Source organism: Pelodiscus sinensis, chromosome 3 (assembly GCF_049634645.1).
Source record: "Pelodiscus sinensis isolate JC-2024 chromosome 3, ASM4963464v1, whole genome shotgun sequence".
NCBI classification, from domain to species: domain Eukaryota; kingdom Metazoa; phylum Chordata; order Testudines; family Trionychidae; genus Pelodiscus; species Pelodiscus sinensis.
In genome coordinates, this window is record NC_134713.1 from 104,785,152 (window position 1) to 104,808,354 (window position 23,203).

Genomic DNA, 23,203 nt, shown 5'->3' on the forward strand with positions numbered 1-23,203 from the left:
GGGGCAGGGCCGCATGATGGGAAACTGCCCTGTATGCCAAGTCCGGAGCTCAGGTGGTGGCTTGGCTGTTCCTGGGGCTGCAGTGTTGTTTTTAGCAGTTCAAATTAATCAGGATGCTATAGTTCCTGTCTCCTGGCCCCGCTTAAAGCCGCAGGCACCCTGACTAAGCCTTGTGGCAGGAAGCAATACAGCCTAATAGACACACAGGGGTGCAAGGGTGTTGAGGCTGTCATGTTACTGGATTTTAAGGGGATCAGACAGGTCACTGCTGCATCCATGGGGGGGGGGGGGGGAGACGGACGGGACGGGACGTGTTTGCCCCCAAAGCCTGTACAAAGGGGGCCCAATGAGGTGTCAAATTAAAGTTTATGTTCTATTAATTCTGTATGTTCATTTACTTGTATGATATCTGTATGTGGAATTTTAAATATGTATTCTGTGCTTCTACTGGAAGATTGTCTGAGACAGATCAAAGGCCCAGGAAAGTTCAGTCAGTAACCATGCTAATTAGCAAGGCTCTCAGAGAGGCCAATACACGCGTGAAGAATGTGTCTGGGACCTGCAAACCAGCCAATAGCATGACTGCTGACTTGGAACACAAGGATAGGTCACTGAGCCATGTGACCTGCTCCAGCTTTGAAGACACCAGGGATGGATATAAAAGGCACGCTCCATCTTCCCTTGAATTCCGCCCCGATCTCCGATGCAGCCTTGTGAGGAATACTGAACCGGGAAGAATCTTTCACCCATAGGATGTACACCGGAGACTTTTAAGATAGCAGTTAGCAGAGATGTTACAAAGAGCCTGCACCGAGAACTCAGTGATTCGGCGCATGTAATGTATCCTCCTTAACAACCTTGCACTCATGCTTTTTTCTTTTAATAATAAACTTTTAGATTCTAAAGGATTGGCTCAGCGTGATCTTGTGGACAAGATCCAAAGAGCAACTGACTGGGAATTTGTGGCTGGTTCTTTGGGACAGGAAAAAGGGGTTCTATAATCCCTCACCTGGGTGTTAAGCCTGGGGCTGATTGTGGCATAGAGAGAGCTGGAGTGCATGAGCCGTTTTTCTCATGAGGCTTCCCGCTGGTGGGATTGGCAGCTGAAGCGCTGGGTGTTCAAGGGTTTGTGGCCTATTTGGGAAGGGTCTCCAGCCAGGGACTGTAAGGAGCCCTGAGGATCTGGCCCGGTCTAGAACAGGCTCAGAGTCAGCAATACAGGCTCATGAGCGCTAGGGGACCTAATGGTGTTGCGTGCTGACAGCAATACAGGCTAATGGTGTAAGGGGCTCAGATAGCAATACAGCCGACTAGGCACAAAGGTATTGGAGGCTGACACGGCAATACAACCTAAGGAGCACTCGGGGACCCGATGGCGATACAGGCTTATGGGCAAAAGGGGACGCACTGGTGTTGGGGGCTTAGAGACAGCAGTACAGACTAATGGGCACGCATTTCCGTAATAGTGTTGGGGGCTCAGTCAGCATTACTGCTTCACGGGCATGATGGTTTTTGGGGACTCTCACGGAGCAATAAAGCCTAGTGCGCACAAGGGGGCACAATAGTGCTGGAACCTGAAACCGCAATACAGCATAATGGGTGCAACGGTGTTAGGTGATGAGAGCCAGCAAAGCATCCGAATACCCACGAGGGGGCAAAATGCTGTTAGGGGTTCAGACAGCAATACAGACTATGGGACACTGGAGGGGGGCGAAATGGTGCTGGGGCCTCAGTGGTAGCAATGCTGTCTAATGGGCACACGAGGGGCAGTGTTTTTAGGTGCTCAGAGACAGCAATACTGTCTAATGGGCACAAGGGGGCGCAATGGTATTAGTTGATCAGAGACCGCAATACAGCCACATAGGCAGAAGAGGGCGTAATGGTGGTGTGACCACAGAGACAGCAATACAGGAAAATGTGCACAAGAGGGCGCAATGGTGGTAGGTGATCAGAGCGAGCAATACCGTCTAATGGGCACAAGGGGGGAGTAATGGTGTTGGGGGCTGAGACACAGCAATACAATGTCATGAGCACGAGGGGGCGCATTAGTGTTACGTGGTCAGACAGCAATGGAGGCTGATTCACGCTGGGGGGGGGGCTGCAATAGTGCTGCGGGCTCAGTGATAGCAATACAGACTAATGGGCACAAGGGGGCGCAATGGTGTTAGCTGATCAGAGACAGTAATGCAACCTCATGGGCAGAAGAGGGCGTAATGGTGTTCTGGGCACGAACAGATAAGTAATAGGGGGCGGAATGCTGTTGCGGGCTGAGAGAGACCAATACAGCCTCATGGGCACAAGGGGGCGCAGGGGTGTTGGGGAGGCTCAGACGGCAATACTGTCTAATGGGCACAAGAGGGTGCAATGGTGTTAGCTGACCAGAGAGCAATACCGCCTAATGGGGCGCAATGCTTCTGGAGACAGCAATACGTTCTAATGGACACAAGGGGGCGCAATGGTCTTAGGTGACCGGAGAGAGCAATACAGCCTCATGGGTAGAAGAGGGCGTAATGGTGTTGGGGGCTCTGAGGCAGCAATACAGGCTAATAGGCACTAGGGGTTGCGAGCTGCGAGAGACCAATACGTCCTAGTACTAGCCACAGGGGGGCAAAATGCTGTTAGGGGCTCAGAGACAGCAATACAGACTAACGGGCACGAGGGAGGAGGCGAAATGGTGCTGCGGGCTCAGTGATAGCAATACAGAGACAGCAATACTGTCTAATGGGCACAAGAGGGTGCAGTGTTTTTAGGTGCTCAGAGAGCAATACTTTCTCATTGGCACAAGGGGGAGTAATGGTGTTGGTGGCTGAGAAACAGCAACACTGTGTAACGGGCGCTAGGGGGCGAAATGGTGTTGGGGAGGCTCAGAGACAGCAAAAGAAGGACATGAGCACAAGGGGGCGCCGTAGTGTTATGCGGTCAGACGGCAGTGGAGGCTGATACACACGGAGGGCTGCAAGAGTGCTGCGGGCTCAGTGATAGCAATACAGACTAACGGGCACGGGGGGAGCGAAATGGTGCTGGAGGCTCAGTGAGAGCAATACAGACTAATAGGCGCTAGGGGGCGCATTGGCGTTGCGGGCCGAGGGACAGCAATACAGTCTAAAGGGCACAAGGGGGCGGAATTCTCTTAGGTGCTCAGAGACAGCAATACAGACTAATAGGCACTAGGGGGCGCGTTGGCGTTGCGGGCCGAGGGACAGCAATACAGGCTAACGGCCACAAGGGGGCGCAATTGCCTTAGGTGCGCAGAGACAGCAATACAGGCTAATGGCCACAAGGGGGCGCAATTGCCTTAGGTGCTCAGACACAGCAATACAGGCTAATGGCCACAAGGGGGCGCAATTGTCTAAGGTGCGCAGAGACAGCAATACAGACTAATAGGCACGAGGGGGCGCGATGGAGTTCCGGACCGAGGGACAGCAATACAGGCTAACGGCCACAAGGGGGCGCAATTTCCTTAGGTGCTCAGAGACAGCAATACAGACTAATAGGCACGAGGGGGCGCGATGGAGTTCCGGACCGAGGGACAGCAATACAGGCTAACGGCCACAAGGGGACGCAATTGCCTTAGGTGCGCAGAGACAGCAATACAGGCTAATGGCCACAAGGGGGCGCAATTGCCTTAGGTGCTCAGAGACAGCAATACAGGCTAATGGCCACAAGGGGGCGCAATTGTCTAAGGTGCGCAGAGACAGCAATACAGACTAATAGGCACTAGGGGGCGCGATGGAGTTCCGGACCGAGGGACAGCAATACAGGCTAACGGCCACAAGGGGGCGCAATTGCCTTAGGTGCGCAGAGACAGCAATACAGGATAATGGCCACAAGGGGGCGCAATTGCCTTAGGTGCGCAGAGACAGCAATACAGGATAATGGCCACAAGGGGGCGCAATTGCCTTAGGTGCTCAGAGACAGCAATACAGACTAATAGGCACAAGGGGGCGCGTTGGCGTTGCGGGCCGAGGGACAGCAATACAGGCTAATGGCCACAAGGGGGCGCAATTGCCTTAGGTGCGCAGAGACAGCAATACAGGATAATGGCCACAAGGGGGCGCAATTGCCTTAGGTGCTCAGAGACAGCAATACAGGATAATGGGCACAAGGGGGCGCGTTGGCGTTGCGGGCCGAGGGACAGCAATACAGGCTAATGGCCACAAGGGGGCGCAATTGCCTTAGGTGCTCAGAGACAGCAATACAGGCTAATGGCCACAAGGGGGCGCAATTGCCTTAGGTGCTCAGAGACAGCAATACAGGATAATGGGCACAAGGGGGCGCAATTGCCTTAGGTGCTCAGAGACAGCAATACAGACTAACGGGTAGGGGGGGGCGAAATGGTGCTGGGGGCTCAGAGACAGCAATACAGACTAATAGGCACTAGGGGGCGGATTGGCGTTGCGGGCTGAGGGACAGCAATACAGTCTAAAGGGCACAAGGGGGCGGAATTGTCTTAGTGGCTCAGAGACAGCAATACAGACTAATAGGCACTAGGGGGCGCAATCGTGTTGCGCGCCGAGAAAGACCAATACAGCCTCATGGGCACAAGAGGGCGCAATGGTGTTGGGGGCTCAGAGACAGCAATCCAGGCTGCCCGACACTCACTGAGGGGTGTAGAATAGTGATAGAAATGTAGCCGTGTTAGTCTAGGGTAGCTGAAGCAAAACGCAGGACAATGTAGCACTTTAAAGACTAACAAGATGGTTTATTAGATGATGAGCTTTCGCGGGCCAGACCCACTTCCTCAGAGGTCTGGCCCACGAAAGCTCATCACCTAATAAACCATCTTGATAGTCTTTAAAGTGCTACATTGTCCTGCATTTTGCTAAGGGGTGTAGAGAGGTGAAAATGGGTTAAGAGGTGTCTATACAGCTAGCACTAAGGGAACGAGCGGCAGGAGTGTGAAATGGAGGCGGAACGGTCCGTGGCTCTGAAACACTCTGACATTTGAGGGCCAAGGCTGTGGCCGTTGGCGAGGGAGTTTGTGGAAGAGAAGCCCGGTGGCATGCCATGCCATGTCCTGGCACTAGGGCTCAATGGCAGGCCTTGCACCGGTAGTTTTCTGCTGTATTTAATGCCGCCTGGCCGTGTGTGACCAAGGGCGGAATTTTGGGCGGGTAGGGGAGGCAGCAGCCGTGCGCTCCGGGAGGCGGCTTGCTCTTCATCCCGTACCCGCACGCTACGGGAGCGAGGGGAACGTAAGCAAGGAACGCAAGTGCTATCCCCTCGCTCCCTTAGCGTCTGGGCACGGGAGGAAAAGCAACCTGCGTCCGTCCCGCCCGCCCGAAATCCCACCCTTGGCTAAATCCCTTAGCTAAATGACCATAAAAAAACCCAGGGACAAACGGCTTTCAGTGACACCGATGTAACTGCTCCAAATCAGAGGAGCTAGTTCAGATTCACACCAGTGTCTGAGGACAAAAAGTCAAGTTGAAAGGACTCCTGCGCTTTGATACGAGAGAACTGGCTCTTCCCTGCAGAGGAAGGCGTGGCTAGGGCACGAGACCTTCACGTGACCGAGAGAGGCGCGAGCAAAGGAGCCAATCAAAGAGAGGCGTCTGAAAGCAGCCAATCAGAGCCTCGCCGGGACATATAAAAGGAGCTGCAGCAGAGGTGAGCGCTATTTGCCGGTGGGGACTCCGAAGGTGAGGCTGGCGTCTGTGATGAGACTTGAGCGCTGCCGTTTTCGTTCCGCTGCTTCGTGAGTATTCCCCTCCCGTTGGGCCTGGAGTCTCCCCTTCGGCTGGGACCCTGCCCTGCATCCCTCACCCGCTCGGCCTAAAAACCCGTGCGCCTGGGGCCTGACTCTGCCTTGGGTGCCGTCCCACATGGGGGCGGCCGGGCCCGCGGCGTCCGGCCGCTTTTCCCCGGGGGCTGCGGGGCGGCCGGGCCCGCGGCGTCCGGCCGCTTTTCCCCGGGGGCTGCGGGGCGGCCGGGCCCGCGGCGTCCGGCCGCTTTTCCCCGGGGGCTGCGGGGCGGCCGGGCCCGCGGCGTCCGGCCGCTTTTCCCCGGGGGCTGCGGGGCGGCCGGGCCCGCGGCGTCCGGCCGCCTTTCCCCGGGGGCTGCGGGGCCTCCTGAGCGCAAGGGTCGGAGGTGAGGGCGGATCCTATGTACGTTGCTCTTCACGGTACTGCTCTCTCTCTCTCTCTCCCCTCAGGGTGCTAGGTCCGGCGCTCATTGACTGGCGGGAGTGGAGCGGGGACTTTGCAACTGTACTACATTACAGCTAGGAAGCTCTGGACTTTAGTTTAAGGGGTGGTTGCTGTGCTTAGGGGGCACTAGGAGCAGCAACGTGCACTACGGGAGACTTCCCCTCTTTCGCTCTGTGCTGACTATTAACCAGGGTGGCCACCTCTTTTTTCCTCCTTCCTGCCCCACAATATCACTCTCTGCCTCTGTCTAGTGTGTGTTAGGCAACCTAACATTTTCTCCTTGACTCTCTGCTTGCTGACCTGTGCCTGGTATATTAGAAGTGTATGTCTCTCCTCATCCTCTCGCCTTTATCTCTATGCCTCATCTGTTGTATTCAGGAGACTTTGTTCAGTTTAGCTGCCGCTTCCTGCCTATGGAAGCTCTCCTGTCCCTTTGTGCAATCTACCTGCTCCTCCTTCTCCCTTCCGCTCTTGGCTCTCTTCCACCCTAGTGCCCTGTGAAAACTATAACAGCTCTTTTTCCCCCCTTTCACCTCTGCTGGCTTCGTTTCCCCATTAGCTTTATAAGTGCCCCTTTGTCTTCAGTCATTTGCCCCTACTGCCCATTGTGTAGCAAAGCCTTCCATTTCTCCATCTGGTGCCCCTAAAGCCTGTTCCTCGGGATAGCCACCCTTCCTCCCACTCCTGCCTCGGGGGGCGTCCATGAGGCGCATTACCGTCCTTTTCTCCACTTTCCTTTCAGCTGTACTTAGTCCTGGTGTTGAGGTAGTTTGAGCCCCTGTCTCCTCTCAGTTTTTAATGGCCCTTGTGGGCTATAGTTGCCTCTGCTCCCCTTTCACTGTCTGCTGTCCTTCCTGCCCTTTTTGCAAGAGAGCTGCCCCTTTCTTGCCCCCCGTAGCGGCTATGAAATAAGGGCGTCCTTTTCCCGCTTGTTCTTCATTATTGAGCCTATCCTCCCTCGGTCCCCTTTCATCCTCTGCGTGCCCTGGTGGGCGTTAAAATATGGGTTTTGCCTCCTTCTCGCCTCCTCAGTCCGCTGCCCCTACAGCCCGTTGACTCTGAGGAGGGGACAGGGCAGCTTTACTGCATAAGGACGCCCCCTATGGCGTGGAGAGGGTAAACGGGGGTGAGGGGCGGGTCTCTGCACAGTGGACACTAGGAGCGGTAATGTAGTAGGAGGGCTCTTTGCCCTCTTGAACTCTCTGCTGCCCCTAGCGTCCATTAGCTTGTAAAGGGGGGGGGGAAACGGGACAATGGGCCTCACCCCCTGTGCTGTCCCCTAGTGGCCGTTGGGAGGTATAACATGTCTTCCTTCCCTCTTTTGCCCTGAGTGAGGGTTGGTTATGGAGGCTAGGCCGCCCCTGTTTTCTGCCCTGAGTTGTGCCTCTTAGCCTTTCGATCTGCCTTTCCCGCCTTTTGACCCTCTTGCCCCTTTCCTCGACCTTTCCCTGTTGTCCTAGTGCCCGTTGTACTTGAACTGCCTTCTTTTTCCCCTTCTCCCTCTCTGCTCCCCATTGTGCGTGTTACGGCCACCCTCCTCAATTTGCTCCCTCTATTGCTGTTGTGTGGTATACAAGTGCTTTTGCTCGGAGCTGACTATTAACCGGGGTGGCCTACTCTTTTTTCCTCCTCCCCGCCCCGCTATTTCACACTCTGCCTCTGCCTAGTGCGTGTTAGGCAACCTAACCTTTTCTCCTTGACTGTCTGCTCTCCTGTGCCTCTTACGTTAGAAATGTGTCTCTCTCCTCCTCCCCCCCTTTACCTCTATGCCTCATCTGTTGTATCCAGGAGACCTTGTTCAGTTTAGCTGCCGCTTCCTCCCTATAGAAGCTCTCCTTCCCCTTTGTGTGCTTTGTGCAATCTACCTGCTCCTCCTTCTCCCTTCCGCTCTTGGCTCTCTTCCACCCTAGTGCCCTGTGTAAACAATAACAGCTCTCTTCCCCCCTTTCACCTCTGCTGTGTTCGTTTCCCCATTAGCTTTATAAGTGCCCCTTTGTCTTCAGTCATTTGCCCCTACTGCCCATTGTGTAGTAAAGCCTTCCATTTTGCCATCTGGTGCCCCTAAAGCCTGTTCCTCAGGATAGCCACCCTTCCTTCCACTCCTGCCTCGGGGGGCGTCCATGAGGCGCATAACCGTCCTTTTCTCCACTTTGCTTTCAGCTGTACTTAGTCGTGGTGTTGAGGTAGTTTGAGCCCCTGTCTCCTCTCAGTTTTTAATGGCCCTTGTGGGCTATAGTTGCCTCTGCTCCCCTTTCACTGTCTGCTGTCCTTCCTGCCCTTTTTGCAAGAGAGCTGCCCCTTTCTTGCCCCCGGTAGCGGCTATGAAATAAGGGCGTCCTTTTCCCGCTTGTTCTTCATTATTGAGCCTATCCTCCCTCGGTCCCCTTTCATCCTCTGCGTGCCCTGGTGGGCGTTAAAATGTGGGTTTTGCCTCCTTCTCGCCTCCTCAGTCCGCTGCCCCTACAGCCCGTTGACTCTGAGGAGGGGACAGGGCAGCTTTACTGCATAAGGACGCCCCCTATGGCGTGGAGAGGGTAAACGGGGGTGAGGGGCGGGTCCCTGCACAGTGACACTAGAAGGGGTAATGTAGTAAGGAGGGCTCTTTGCCCTCTTGAGCACTCTGCTGCCCCTAGCGTCCATTAGGTTGTAAAAGGAGGGCGTGGGGGGAAGGAACAATGGCCCTCAGCCCCTGTGCTGCCCCCTAGTGGCCGTTGGGAGGTAGAACATGTCTTCCCTCCCTCTTTTGCCATTTGTGAGGGTTGGTTATGGAGGCTAGGCGCCCCTGTTTTCTGCCCTGAGTTGTGCCTCTTAGCCTTTCGATCTGCCTTTCCCGCCTTTTGGCCCTCTTCTCCCTTTCCTCCTCCTCTCCCTGTTGTCCTAGTGCCCGTTGTACTTGGACTGCTTTCGTTCCCCTTCTCTCCTCCCCATTGTGCGTTACCTCCCCCTTCCTCAGTCTACCTGTAGTGTTGTTTTGTGGTATAGAAGTATCTACGCTCTGTGCTGGCTATTAACCGGGGTGGCCGCCTTTCCCTCTCTCCCACCATTTCACTCTCCATCTGCCTACTGCATGTTAGGTAATCTAGGCCTCCTCTCCTGTGCTTCAAAAGTTACCTGTGTCTTCTTCTCCTCCTCCTCCCCCCCTCCCCCCTTCTATGCCTCCTCTGTTGTGTTCAGGAGACTTGGTTTAGTTCAGCCACCACTTTATTCCTGCTTTGAATTCTCTGCTGCCTCTCGTATTGCTTAGACTGTATAAGCGGTCCACCTCCGTCTCCTGCTGCTTCCCCCCAGTGGCCAATGTGAAGAATAGCCTTCTGGGGCTCTGCTCCCCATTGTGTCGGTTATGCAGGATAGGCACGCTTGTTCCTTCCCCTTCTTTTCTGCCCTCAGTGGTGCTCTTTAAGCTTTTTCTACCATCTTAGCCCAAGTGCTTATTGCGCAGTGTAGCTGACGCTTTTAATTTTACCGCTTGTGCCTAGTGTAATTGTGCTTAGTGTCCCCTTGCCCATATACCTTATAGCAGTGGTCTCCAACCTTTTTACACCCGAGATCGCTTTTTAAATCTCCAAACAGGCGAAGATCTACCAGCCTGCCCCTTCCTTGAAGCCCCGCCCTCTCTATTCCCCTCCTGTCCATCACTTGCTATCCCCAGCCCTTACTTACAGACTCTGATAAACAGTTTATTTTTAAATTATGCGATGTTTAAAATTAAAATCATGTGTTTATAGTTATGAAATAAATGTTTTTTATTCATGCTATTTAAATCTAAAATGAAGCATTTATAATTATACATTTTGTGGGGACAGAGTTCTGCGGCGGGGGGCAGGGAAGAGGACAGGGTTCTGCAGCAGGGGACAGAGTGCCAGTGGGGAAAGGTTTCTGCAGCTGGGGACAGGGTGTCAGTGGGGACAGGAATAGAGACAGATTTCTGTAGCTGGGAACAGGGGAGTGGGAACAGAATTCTGTGGCTGGGGAGCGGGGTGCCAGTGGAGGCAGAGAGTCCCCTGCTTCTGCCTCCTCTCAGGATTCCACCCCAGAGGGAAAGCAGCGTGTGCCTGCCCCGGGGCTGAACCCCTCTCTTCCCCGTCCCTCCCCGCCCGCGCAGGGAAACCCAGTGCGTGCCTGCCCCGGGGCTGACTCACCCCTCCTGTGTGGTGCAGGGAGCCAATGCTCCCTCCCGCAGTACACCCGGCAGAGCAGCTAGCGCTACTTCGGGAATCGCTGGAAGTGGTGCTAAGCTGCAGGACTTCTGTCCATCCCCGGGAAGCCTACACTACCTCCATTTTCACTTTAGGTAGGTAGTGGGGCTTCTCGGGGGTGGGAGGGAAATGAGGGCGGGGCGGACAGGATGCCTCGCTATCGACTGGTCGTGGCCTCACGATTGACCAGTCGATCACGATCGACCTGTTGGTGACCACAGCCTTATAGCGATCTTGTCTGTTTTAAGCTAGTTTTTTTCCTGCATCAGACTTCCTCTAATTGGTCAACATGATGCCTGATGATGGAATTGGCACACAAGCGCTGTGGATGAGAACAAAAGAATTACGGTAAGGCTTCCCTTTCCCTAGTGTTACCATTCCTTCCATGTGTGCTCTTTAGCAGGTATAAATGCCCCTTGAACATGAAAGCATCTGCTACCTATAGCTTCTGTGGCTGACAATATACGCACCCTTTCCTCTCCTTTGATTCTCTGACCCTATTTTCCATTGTGGAATATAACGGCTTCTTTCCCATTATGTGTTTTTGTTGGTCCTCACGCTCTTCCTCAGTGTAGCTGCCGCTTATTTGATTGACGGTCCTCTGCTGTTTGCTCCCCTTAGGAAGAATAAAGATCCCTTACCCACTTTTCTCTTGAAACCTCCTAGTCCCCATTACTTGTACTCAGATTTGCTACCCTTTCCCTCCTTTTCTCTCCCTGGTGTGTTCCGTATTCAATGTTAGGCAGATGATCCTTTCCCTCTCGGCTAATCCCTCATACCCCTCAATGGAGCCAATACCCCCTTCTCACCTTCTATACTTTGATCTGAGTTAGGGAGCATACCTTCCATTTAGATTCCCGCTATGACCTTTTAGGCCATTGAACTCACCCATAAATCCCTCCTGGGTCCTCGCCTGTCGGGCGCTTGCTTGCCCGTTTGGCTCGTCGCGGCTGTCTGTATTGCCCCCTTCTTCAGCATGGCCGCCCCAAATTCCCCTGGCACCTTCTGCCTCCTGCAGTGGGTTTTACGCGGTAGAGCTGCCCTTTTTCCCCTCCTCAGAGTCAACGGGCAGTAGGGTCTGTGGCCTGGGAGAGGGGGGAAAAAGGGCATCTCTATTGCACGAGACCCAGTGTGGGATAGAGACGGTGGCGGCAGTGTCCATATTGCCTGACGGCCACTAGGTGCAGCAGTCGAGCGTTGTGCTCCCTCGTCTCCTCACGAGGTCGGGCTCCCCTGACTCAACCTTGGGATGGAGGGACCATGGTTCACCTCATTCTCAGCTCTCTCCACTTGATGGCCTGGTTTATCTGTGGCTGTCCCAACCAGAAAGGTAATGTTCCCAGTTTTGGTAACTGGGTTTGGTTCTTTAAAGGATTTGAAACTACAGAGAGAGGAATACTTCTTTTTAGGGTTAAACAAAGATGATTTATTTTTTCTATTTACTTTATAATCAATTTTCTATTTAAATCAATTCATTATTTTTGATTCTTTTAAGACAATATAATATACAAAGAAAAAGTAGAAAAACAGTACAGTTAAAAATAACAAGAAATAATAACTTCTCTTACTGATATACCCTCCTGAGTTACTTTTAAGAAATTTATGGAGTTAACAGTTATATAATACTCACGTTAAGAAAGATAGAAGCATTGCTTAGATTCAGGAGATATTCTTTTCTTTATGTTTTTCCTTTCTTTGGATTTTTCGTTGCAACTTACGACTGGTATTCGTTCCCCTTTCGGAGCTTATTTGTTCCCCTTTCGGAGCTTATGTACGGCAGCGAGATTCAGCGCCGGGGAGGGAGCCCTGGTTGATCAGACCTGGCTTTTCGGATTCGCAACCCGTCCGCTCGTGGTCTGTTTCAGCTTACCTTATATACCCTGTTTCGGTATTTTGGTACTCCTCCACTCGCCTGACAATTGCTGACGTTAGATTTTTGTTGTCTCATTCTGCCCTTACAAAAAACTTTCGTCTGCTCCATTTGGGGTAATCAGCACTTTGTTGCATACCGCTGTCTGAGTTACTTACTTCCCTAAAAGCGGGGTTATTGTTGGTCAACCAATCAAATTTTGTTTTTATTTTTATCTCCTGTATCTGAGTGCTGCCTTTCCTTTCCACTTAACAATTAAACTGGTGCTCATTTGACATATTCTGGGTAGGCCTCAATACCTTCCTTTCACACCCAGGAGGTACAGATGGTGCTCCTAAGTACTAGGAAACTGTCCACAAGGCGGTCGTATGCGTCCAAGTGGTGGCGCGTCTCGTCTTGGGTGTTCAAATGGGGAGTGCACCCGTCCTGTGCACTTGTTCCGTCCATTCTGGACTACCGTTTTGAACTTAGGTCCAGTGGCCTTTCTACCTCCTCTGTCAAAGTCCGTGTGGCATCTCTCGCCATCTTCCTTTTTGGTTCGGCAGGAGTTTCCCTGTTTTAGGACCCTGTGGTCACATGGTTCCTTAGGGGTTTATATAAGTTATATCCCTCAGTTAGACCGCCCTCTCTCCGCTTGGGACCTCAACCTCGTGTTATCTAGGCTTGTCTCCCCCTTTTGAGCCAATGGCCATGTGTTCTTTGATGCACATCTCTATGAAGGTTGCATTCATTGTGGCCATTACATCGGCTCGCAGGGTCTCCGAGTTGAGGGCATTAACTGTAAACCCGCCCTACCTAGTGTTTTCTGACAATAATGTGAGGCTCCGCCATCATCGGGCTTTTCTCCCTAAGGTGGTGTAACAGTTCTATTTGTCCCAAGAAATTTACCTCCCGATTTTCATTCCAAAGCCCCACGCCTTCCCTAAGGAGCCGGTGCTCTATTCCCTGGATGCTAGACGTGCGCTAGCTTTCTATATTGACAGGACTATACTCTTTCGCATATCCACTCAATTGTTTGTCGCTGTCACTGACAGGATGAAAGGGCTCCCCAGAGGTTGTCCAATTGGGTCACAGAATGGATCAGGGAGTGTTAAGCCTTGTCTGAGAAGGTCCTGCCCTGGGTTACAGCACATTCCACCAGGGCGCAGGCATCTTCGGTAGCTTTTGGGGCACAGGTTCCAATCACTGAAATCTGCAGGGCAGCGACGTGGTCGTCGCTCCATACCTTTACTGCGCACTATGTGCTGGCACAGCAGGCCAGGGAGGATGCAGCAGTGGGCTCTGCAGTCCTCATCTCTGTATTGAAAATATGTATGGTTATTAGTGTCACATTGCACTTTACAGTTTTTTCTGTGTTCGCTTGGTTGAATACATTTGTTTTGATCAACTGTTGTGGACGTCTCTGAGCGCTCCGACCCCCTCCTCCTTGAAGTGGGGTTGGCTTGGAAGTCACCTAATTCGAATGAGCAACCACTCGAAAAAGAAAGGAACAGTTACTTACCTGTAACTGTTGTTCTTCGAGATGTGTTGCTCATGTCCATTCGACTTCCCCCCCTACCTCCCCTTTGTTGGAGCTTCTGGCAAGAAGGAACTGAGATGGGGCAGCGCTGGCAGGGGTACTTATGCCCCACCATGGTGGCGCCACTCTAGGGGCGCCCTGTTGGTGCTATGGGCACCGCAAGGGAAAACGCTCCGGAAGACGTGGTGCGCACTCCTAATTCGAACGGACAGGAGCAACACATCTCGAAGAACAACAGTTACAGGTAAGTAACGTGTTTTTTCTCCTTTGCAGACACAGCTATTGTCAGGGTAGTGCTGCAATCAGTGAATCTGAACTCCAACCCCAACTCTGTGGGGTAGCAGGTTGGGAGTCATGATTGGAATTTGTTAACAAGCACTCGAAGAAAAGAGCTGTTACCATAACTGGTGTTGACGTCCATTCCAATACCCACCTTCCCACACTGTTTGAGTATATGCACTGACATAGCAGCACCACTCTAGGGGTTTCCAATACCAACCCTATGGGAGCTGCTAGGGGAAAAGTTTCTAACACGTGCACGGGGTGTACGTACAAATTAATGAATGGACATACACAACACATCTCAAATAACAGTTATTTTTTTCTGCAATAACTTTATCATCCTGCTTCGCGTAGCCAAGTAAGTCTGTTACAGAAAAAAACAACAAATGGTCTGGAAGCACTTTATAGACTAAGAAAACACGTTTTGTTAGTCTATAAAGTGCTACCAGACCATTGGTTGTTGTTCTGGAGTAGGGATGTTAAGTAATGGATAACTGGAAAATCAAGCAGTTGATGGAATTTCCATCAACTACTCAATTTGTTAAAGGCTATTGCAGCACTCAGTCCTAGCTCCGGCTGGGGCTCAGCATAACCCCCCACTGCACTATTAAAGGGACAGGAAGCCAGTGCAAGAGGATGCTGGCTGAAATTCAGTCAGTGTTCTTTTGCACCAGCTCCCCTGTCCTTTTAATAGTTCACAGAAGAGGGTTGTGATTAGACCCACAGGACCAGGGAGTCAGCCAGCATCCTCTTGTGCTGGCTTTTCAGTCCCTTTAATAGTGCAGAGCAGCAGCAGGGCGAGGGGAGGATGGGTGAGTAGTTGATAGTGCTACCAGAGAAGCTTCTGCTTATCAGGTAATTGACTACTGGTTTACATCCTTATCCCGGGGGCCTCCTGTAGCATCTCGATCATCCAGGGGCCCCACTGCTTGTCTAGCAGGTTTCCTGTTCTGATATACTTACTTTTTTAATTTAATTTGAGCCTCTATTATGGTGTCTTTGTAATTTCCATGCATCTTTCAGGGATTTTACTTTTGGAATTGTACCTTTTCATTTCTGAATAACTAACCTCAGTTTTGTGCAGTTCCCCTTTATGAAATTCAATGTCAAAGAACCGGAGCACTGTGGTGTTTTTCCCACCACAGGGATATTTAATTTAAGTATATTATGGTTACTATTTCCAAGTGGTCCAGCTATACTCACCACTTGGACCAGCTTCTGTGGTTCACTTTGGACTAAATCAGGAATTGCATTTCCTCTAGTCAGTTCCAGAAGCATAATTTATTGTGTCAAGAAACTTTATCTTTGCATCCCATCCTGAGGTGTTGTTTACCCAATCAATATGGAGATAATTGAAATCCTATTATTTTTTTACTATATCCTCTCTAATCTCCCTTAATGATGGGTAATTAGTTGGGATAGATTGTTTGGCCTGCAGTTTGTCTATTGCCTACTACAGATGGTAACAGTTACTAGTAAGCATCATCTAGTGATTGGTCCTGTGGTTGTTCCAGTTCACCTGTCACAAGGTTACTAGGTGATGCTGGCTGTATAGTGGCCTGGCCAGATGGGAGCATGCACACATCCCCAAACAAAGGATTTTGCGTTGCGAGTGCCTAGCCTAGGAGTACATAGTAGTGCTTGGTCCTGGTCACCTGTCACTCATAAACAAGATTGTGCATTCTTTTGCCACAAGAGGGCAGTCCATGCTAAGGTTTGTATATTGGCCTGTGGCAAGAATTCCCTACAATATCTCGAAGCAGTTACTGTGTTTTTAATTGAGAAGGAGGTTAAGACTAATTTTTTTCCAACAGATTTTTAGAAAACTCATTTAACCTTAAAAAAAACCACCTAAATAATCGAAGGCGAAGTAACTTTTCCCTGAACATTTTACTGTACATTTTGGTCGTTGGTAAAAGATTAAGATACAAAAGAGTGAACAATTAGATTATCCCGGGATGCGTATAGTGACAACCCAAAGTTTCCTAAACCCTTGGAGAGCTGTAGGACTGTGAGGCAAGACAGGCAACAGCAACTGTTGACTGACTTAAAAGCTGCTGGAATGGGAATCTTGAAGGATCACTAGCACAAATTCTCAGGCACCAGTCCATTAAAGTTTACTTTATATTTTAAAGCAGTTGAGAGACATAGTCTGCATGTCACTTCACAGAATGCACAAGTGTTTTAAACAATTTATAGAAAATACTGGTCTTGCTGTAAGGGCCCAGCATTTTAAGGCCTGATGCTGCCCAGGCATTGACAAGTTTGCAATCTATTAATGCTGCACAGGAATTAGCAAAGAAAATCTTGTTCAAATACTTTTTTTGTAGTTCAGGAGATTAACTATAAAGAATAAGTTGAACCACTGTCATGCAGTATTGAATATAAACTGTTTCACATTGAGCATAACTAGTAAATCTGCAGACCATCCAAAAATTTACAAGGCTTAGGAAGTATTTATTGACCTACCATTATTTATATGGTAGAACACTACTTACTGAGTGTTATTTAAATGACAATTTATTGTATTTATGAAAAACTTAGCATATATCTAGAAAGGGAAACACCCACACTATAGTCTCAGAAACATTTTCCGTTAGAAACGCTCCCAACTCATCCAAGTATGGGGCAATGTTTGTGGAAAAAGTTGTTAGTTGAACAACTTTATTTCATTATTTTTTCTTCATTATTTAGGACTTATAAACATCTATCTTAAAAATGAACATAGGAGGACCTGGAATTTTCATTCCTTAGTTCTCTTTGCTAAGTCCTGAGGGCTTGGTTTCAGGATGACTCTCTGCATCACCAGAGACAAAATTTCTATTTCTTTTATATCAGTGGCATCAACAAAACTTTTTCATAGTTCCACTACTCCACTTATAAAAGTTACCAGTTTCTCTCCTCAGAACACTTTCAAGGTTGAGGCTCACTCTCACACGCTAGAAGTGTCTCAAGTGTCTAGTGTCAAGCAGCTGTTCTTAGTGTCCCTGCTTTAATTTGGCTACAACTAATTTATAAGTAGCTTAAGTTTAAACCAGTAACTGGCTCCAGAGGAGGTTCCCCCTGGTAATCCAAATCCCCACCACCTGTGTACGCCTGATTCTGCTGTCAGTGACTCCCTTGGGAATCTGGAGTTGCCACAGCGATTTGGCACAGGACTGCCAAGTAACTATTGCCCTCACCCCTTCCAGGTAAACAGGGGTTACCAAATTTCTGATCACACAAAACCAAACACCCCTGCCCTGCTCCCCCTCATGCTATCAGGCTTCCCTCCATCACCTGCTCTCCTTCCAGCTTTACTCACTTTCACTGAGCTGGGGCAGGGCTTGGGGATGGCTCTGGCTGGGAGCCTAGGCTCTGGGATGGAGCCAAAAACAAGGAGTTCCAAGGTGTGGGATGTGGCATGAGACTGGGGTGTGGGAAGGGGGTTGGGGACAGGAGAGAGTGAGGGCTCCAGCGGGGGGGGGGGGGGGGAGTAGGGGGGATGGTGTGTGGGGGGGTGAGGCTCTTGGGTGGGGCAGAGGATGCAGGGGGGTGTTAGGGAACATAGGGCTCAGGGCTATGTGGCATTTACCTCCAGTGGCTCCAGGAAGCAACCAGCGTGGCCCTTAGGTCCAGGAACAAATAGGGTGTTATCCAGGCCCAGAGGTGCCACTCCCACAGATCCCATTGGCCAAGGTTCCTGGCCAATGGGAGCTGTGGAGTTGGAATTAGGAAGGCAAGTGGAGACCCCTGGCACCTGCACCTAGGAACTGGAGTGTTCCTTGTAAGGTGTACACTTGTGTGGCTACTCAGGAGAGATTCAAAGGCCACCCAGCTGAATAGCAGAGCACCCAGTTAAGCTGCGTGTTTCTTACTGGTGGTGCATAGTCACACATGCCTCGGTGCACATAACACAATTTTATTCCACACATCGATTGAAAAAATTGGAGGTAACATTGCTGGAGGGACATGCTGTCTATCTGTAGGATTTCCACAAAGCCAGGGAGCTTGCTGTAGCACTGCTGACCAGACTTAGCAGCCCTGTCAGCAAGCTACCAGGGTCCCTTTTCGACTAAGTGTTCCAGCTGAAAACCAAGACCCTGGCAACATTAAGGTAAACAGCACTGAAAGTCCAGAGGTTTTAAGGGTCTTTTGACTCTCGTGTTCACCGACTCTTCCCTTTTTCTTGCTGATTTGTTTTGAACCATCATCAGCTAGTTCTGTGGTCATCAACCCGTTGATCGCAAGGTCTTGACCAACCCCGCCCCCCATTTCCCCCCCCCCACCTCCGAGAAGCCCCACTACCTACCTCTAGTGTAGTGCCGGCTTCCCGCGGGGTGGACGGAAGTCCTCTCTGAAGCCTGTGTCACTTCCGGGGGTTCTGTAAGTGCGCGGGCTGCTCCACCTCCCACAGCTCTGTTGTGTGCTGGCGGAGTGGGAGTCGGCCCCAGGGTTTGGCTGTGCTGCGGGAGGAAAGGGAGTTGGCCAGGCCATACTGCGCCGTGGGAGGGGGGTTTTACCCCGGGGCAGGTGCCCGTGGGGGTTGGCCATGTTGTGCCGCGGGAGGGGGGTTTGGCCCTGGGGTAGATGCCTGCAGGGGTTGGCAGTGCTGTGTGAGGGGAGGGGCCGCACCACGGAAGGGGGGTTTGGCCCCGCTGCGGGAGGGGTGCTGGCTCCCGCGGGGGTTTCCCTGAGCCATGGGGGTCCGGAGGAGGCATGTGCTGGCTTCCTGCGAGGTAGGGAGAGAGAATCCTGGGAGGAGGTAGATGCAGGTGAGACTGTTGCCACTGGCACCCTGTCCCCAGCTACAGAACTGTCCCCATTCCCCTGTCCCCAGGTACAGAACTCTGTCCCCGTTCCCCATTCCCCGAACTCTCCCCATGGGCACCCTGCCCCTGGCTGCAGAACCCTCTCCCCTGTCCCCAGTCGCAGAAACTCTGTCCCCACAAAATGTATAATTTATAAATGCTTCATTTTAGATTTAGATAGCATGAATAAAAAACAGACCATTTATTTTATAACTATACACACGTGATTTTAATTTTATATATCACATAATTTAAAAATAAAGTGTTTATCAGTGTGTAAGTAAGGGCTAGGTATAGCAAGTGATGGACAGGAGGAGAATAGAGAGGGCGGGGCTTCAAGAAAGGGGTGGGGCGGTAGATCTTCACCTGTTCTGAGATTTAAAAAGTGATCTTCAGTGTATAAAGGTTGGAGACCACTGAGCTAGTTCATCACAGCTGTTATGTGACTAATAGGATTTACTGAAGTGCCTGAGAGTGGGTCTACATAACAGGGCTTAACTGGAAATAAACTACACAAATTGAGCTATGTCAATTGCGTATCTTATTTCAAAATAGCAAGTGTCTACTTGGCACTTATTTTGAAACAGAGCACCCTTCCTCTGACTTCCCTTACTCCTTGTACAGTGAGGGTTATAGGAGTGGGAGTAAGAAGTCCTCCAGCTTGACCAGTATCTTGACACTTGAAATAACTGCCTGCTGTGTAGACACAGACTAAGTTATTTCAGAATAGTGTTGCTGTGTAGACATACACTTAATAAGTTGTCAGAGTTTCTCAACCTTTATTTTTATAAAGTACCCCTTTAAAAAAATTATATATATATAAAAAAAGTACCCCCAGCACCTACAGTTTTCAGACACACAACATTTTTTTCTACCATTGCAACACACTAGTTTAAACAACTTATTCATAGCAGGGTGGGCGATGAAATGTTTGGGTGTAAAAAGTACAAAAATAATAAATCACTGTAAAAATTCAGTTTTTTCCAAATTTCAGTTGTGTTGATGTAACCCCCAGACTTCTCTCAGTACCCCTTAAGGACAGAGGTTCTTAACCTTTTTACTTTCACACCTCCCCCTGAAAATGAACTTCATATTCACCTCTCCCCCCCCCCCAGCCATTTTGTGCACAGCCTAGTCCTGCCCCCTCACTTGACAGGAAGCTTAGGGGTGTGGCTAGACCTATAAGAACTCTGCCAGGGAGCTCACTCTGGGCTTAGCCTCTGTGGGAGACAGAGGCCTGTCCAGAGTGCCTGGCTGAGGAGGCTGAGACCTGGCTTGGGTCTCCCACACCTGCCTTCCCTCAGGCCAGTGAAGGCTTCCCTGCCTGGGCTGCCAAGGCTTGGCCAAGCCGGCCGGCAGGGCTACCCTCTGACCTAGAGGAACTCAAGGCTCTATGGGTGCCTGGCGATTCAGAGGACCAGCCTGAGCTGAAGGCCTGCCTGAACCCTGGGACCTGGCAAACCAGGTGGACACTGGATGCAACTGTCCGAGCTAATTCCCAAGTCCAATGGCTGGTGGTGCTGTGGGGTGAGTGAACTCTGTTACACTGCCTAAATGAATAATATGAGCTTTTTACTTTGAACCTTTTCCTAACAAATTTATGTGATATTTGGAAATGAAAGTCGGCAGTGCTCGTGTACTGTTATTGTAGTGTCATCACGTAGGCCTGATTGATTTGCACTGCTATTGTAGTGTGCTGATCTCTAGAAGTTAATAAGAAATGAATGTTTATAATTTTAATTAATAATATTAATTATGAAGAAATCTAAACTTTAGAATTTTATCCAGTGAGAAAGCAATTGCAGTTAATTTTCTGGGAGGCACCTCACACCTCCCCTGTGTCTCCTTCACACCTCCCCTGGGGAGGCGCACCTCATTGGATAAGTACCCCTGCCTTAGGGTACTCATACCAGCGGTTGAGAAACACTGAGTTAAGAGACTAACTCCTATTGCAAGTCATTGATTTCAATGGCAGTTATGTGCTGAATCGGTTGAGGTGCAGGGAAGAATCTGTGGGCTGCTACCACTGTCACCTCAGTCCCACTGTCCTGTTGGTGAACTAGAGGTTTGTTTTAACAGCCTGACTCCCTGTTTCAGCACACATGAGCAATACCTCCATTCTCAAAGGCCTCGGTGTAAGTTACGGACCATTTTAACATCTGTTAAGTTGAAAATCTGCCTTTAGAACAAATGTGTCATCCTTTGTGATGCTGCTCTGCCACATAAATGTGCCACTGGCAAAGGAATTACAGAAAGTTGCTTTCACTTCCCACTTGATGTTTACTACACAAAACAATTCCGGCTTTCTGCAAGCATTTAAAGAAGCATAAAATCATTTAACCACTAATGACTGTTTTTGGCCCCACCGTAGCTTTTTTTATAGACTCCATATGAACATTGATTGTGTCTCAAATTCACAACACAATCACAAAATAAACAAGGAGCTGCTGTGTGCTAGCCTTCATTTCCCAGTATGTTACCTACAGAAACAGAGGAAAAGCCAAGGGATTCTTAAAACACTCACCAAATTCTACTGTGGGGCTTTTCCTCAGTAGAGGCAGCAAACTGAATGTTGACTTGGAGTTTCCTGCTTATTTTTCTGATAGGACTTATATCCAGGACTATCTCCTGGGTCTTTCTGGGGGAGAGGGAGGAGAGAAATAAGTAAACTCACAGCTGAAGTTTCACAGTAGGAAATGCAGAAGCAATTCCGCGAGTGTTAAATCAGCTGAAATAGCATCAATGCCAACTGAGGTTTCAAACTGGAAATCCCAGGGTGCAGAGGAGAGACTGGGAGCCAGATGTACCCAAATGGAAAAACACAAACTAGAAATCTGTAAGAATAGAGGGGTTGATGCTGCCCAAGGGATGGAAACAGGGACTTGGTTAGACATTAAGGATAGAGGGGTCCCTCATAAATACATTTCCAACTACACATTTTTCTTACACTTTTCTTTGCAAAAAAGGGGGGCAGGGCTCTCTTTACTCTTAGGTTTTATGGGTTAATAGTGATCCTCATGGCCAATTCTTTGAAGTCCTTTTGATCAAATCATGTTTACTGGGTGCAGTCTTTAGAACTAAAACTATCATATATTCTCTACAAAGCCCAGTTACAACCAAGCTTAACTATTGTGTTTCTGGAAAACAAGGAAAAGAGAAATGGGTCTAGAAAGGTAAGGTTTAGAATGCAGTTCCTCTGAATTCATATAACACACGTAGGGGTAATCAAACATGGCTCTGCAGCTTGCAAGGGGCTATTTTCCTGATAGTTGCCTGTCCCTTGACTATCAAAGGAGAAGCCTCCTGGAATTTCCTTGGTTAGCTTGAATAATTCATATAATGAAACAAATATATGTAGGCAAAGTACTTTTCCTCATATGTATGCAAGTAATAAATAGCTCTTATGCTTAGTAACGGCAAGGAAAGTTTGTGTGACCTGGCATAAGAATAAGCTGTACGATGTTTATTAATAGGTTTGCATTTTTTAATGTTTTTCCATCAGAATGGCTTGGACATCTTAGCCACCCAACTCTAGGAGAGGAGTTAAGGGCTGTGGATCACAGGTAGACAGGCTCCACACTGAGGGAGGCAGGGCTCAGGACACAGCCCTCTATGATCATCTCCCAGTGGTCAGTTTTGGCACCACCCTACCCAGCATGCTGGCTTTTGTGGGATCCATTTTTGGCTGCCTCTCTCTCCTCCGATGCATAGGTGGTGAGTTATATAGGCTCCTGGTGGCAATGCTCCAGGAACATTCAGAGCTGGGTCTCTCCCCAGCCCTGCCTGGAGCTGGCTTCAGTCAGCACCTGCTGGCCTAGCATCCTTCCTCCCCCCAGGCCCTAAAGCATTCCCCCCGCCCTGGAGCACATGTGCAGTGTGCTGAAATGCCACACAACAGCTGAGGGGAGACTCCCGATTGTGGTGTGACATCATGGCCTGCGACTTTAAAACCCACGCGACCCAGCTGGCCAGTGGTCTGGAGCCCCAGAAGCATCTGGGGCCCGATCAGACTCCAGCGCTGCAAACTGAAAGGAAGAAAGTAGGGTAGGATGGGAAAGAAAGGGGCTTGTGCTGAGGGGAAGAAGGCAGGTCAGGAGAAGAAAGGGGAAGGTAGCAAGGGACAGGGTGGAAGAGAGACAAATGCCAGGTGTAGGGTTGCCAGGTTTCCGGTATTCACCCGGGCAGTATGGTATTTTCACTTCGTGTCCAGTAAAAAAAATTCAGAGAATACCAGATGGTATCTTCTGAATTTTCTTTCCCCCTGGCCAGGAGGCAAAAATGCCAGGCACCTGGCAACCCTACAGACACGCAGTGCCCAGCCTCCCGCTACCAGCCCTCCGACCCCAGCCCCCATGCTTACCTGGTTCCCTAAGGCTGCTGGCACAAAATAGCTGCCA

The 23,203-nt window shown here is 50.1% G+C and overlaps 1 long non-coding RNA gene across 1 annotated transcript in view; it reads left to right on the forward strand.

Moving 5' to 3' along the window:
- The first annotated feature begins 5,575 nt into the window (after nt 1-5,575).
- The window catches only part of LOC142827912 (uncharacterized), a 47,064-nt gene continuing 29,436 nt past the window's right edge, over nt 5,576-23,203 (forward strand). The window contains exons 1-2 of the long non-coding RNA XR_012902715.1: nt 5,576-5,698; nt 10,615-10,693. This is a non-coding gene — a long non-coding RNA (uncharacterized LOC142827912). The remainder of the gene's footprint in view (nt 5,699-10,614; nt 10,694-23,203) is intronic.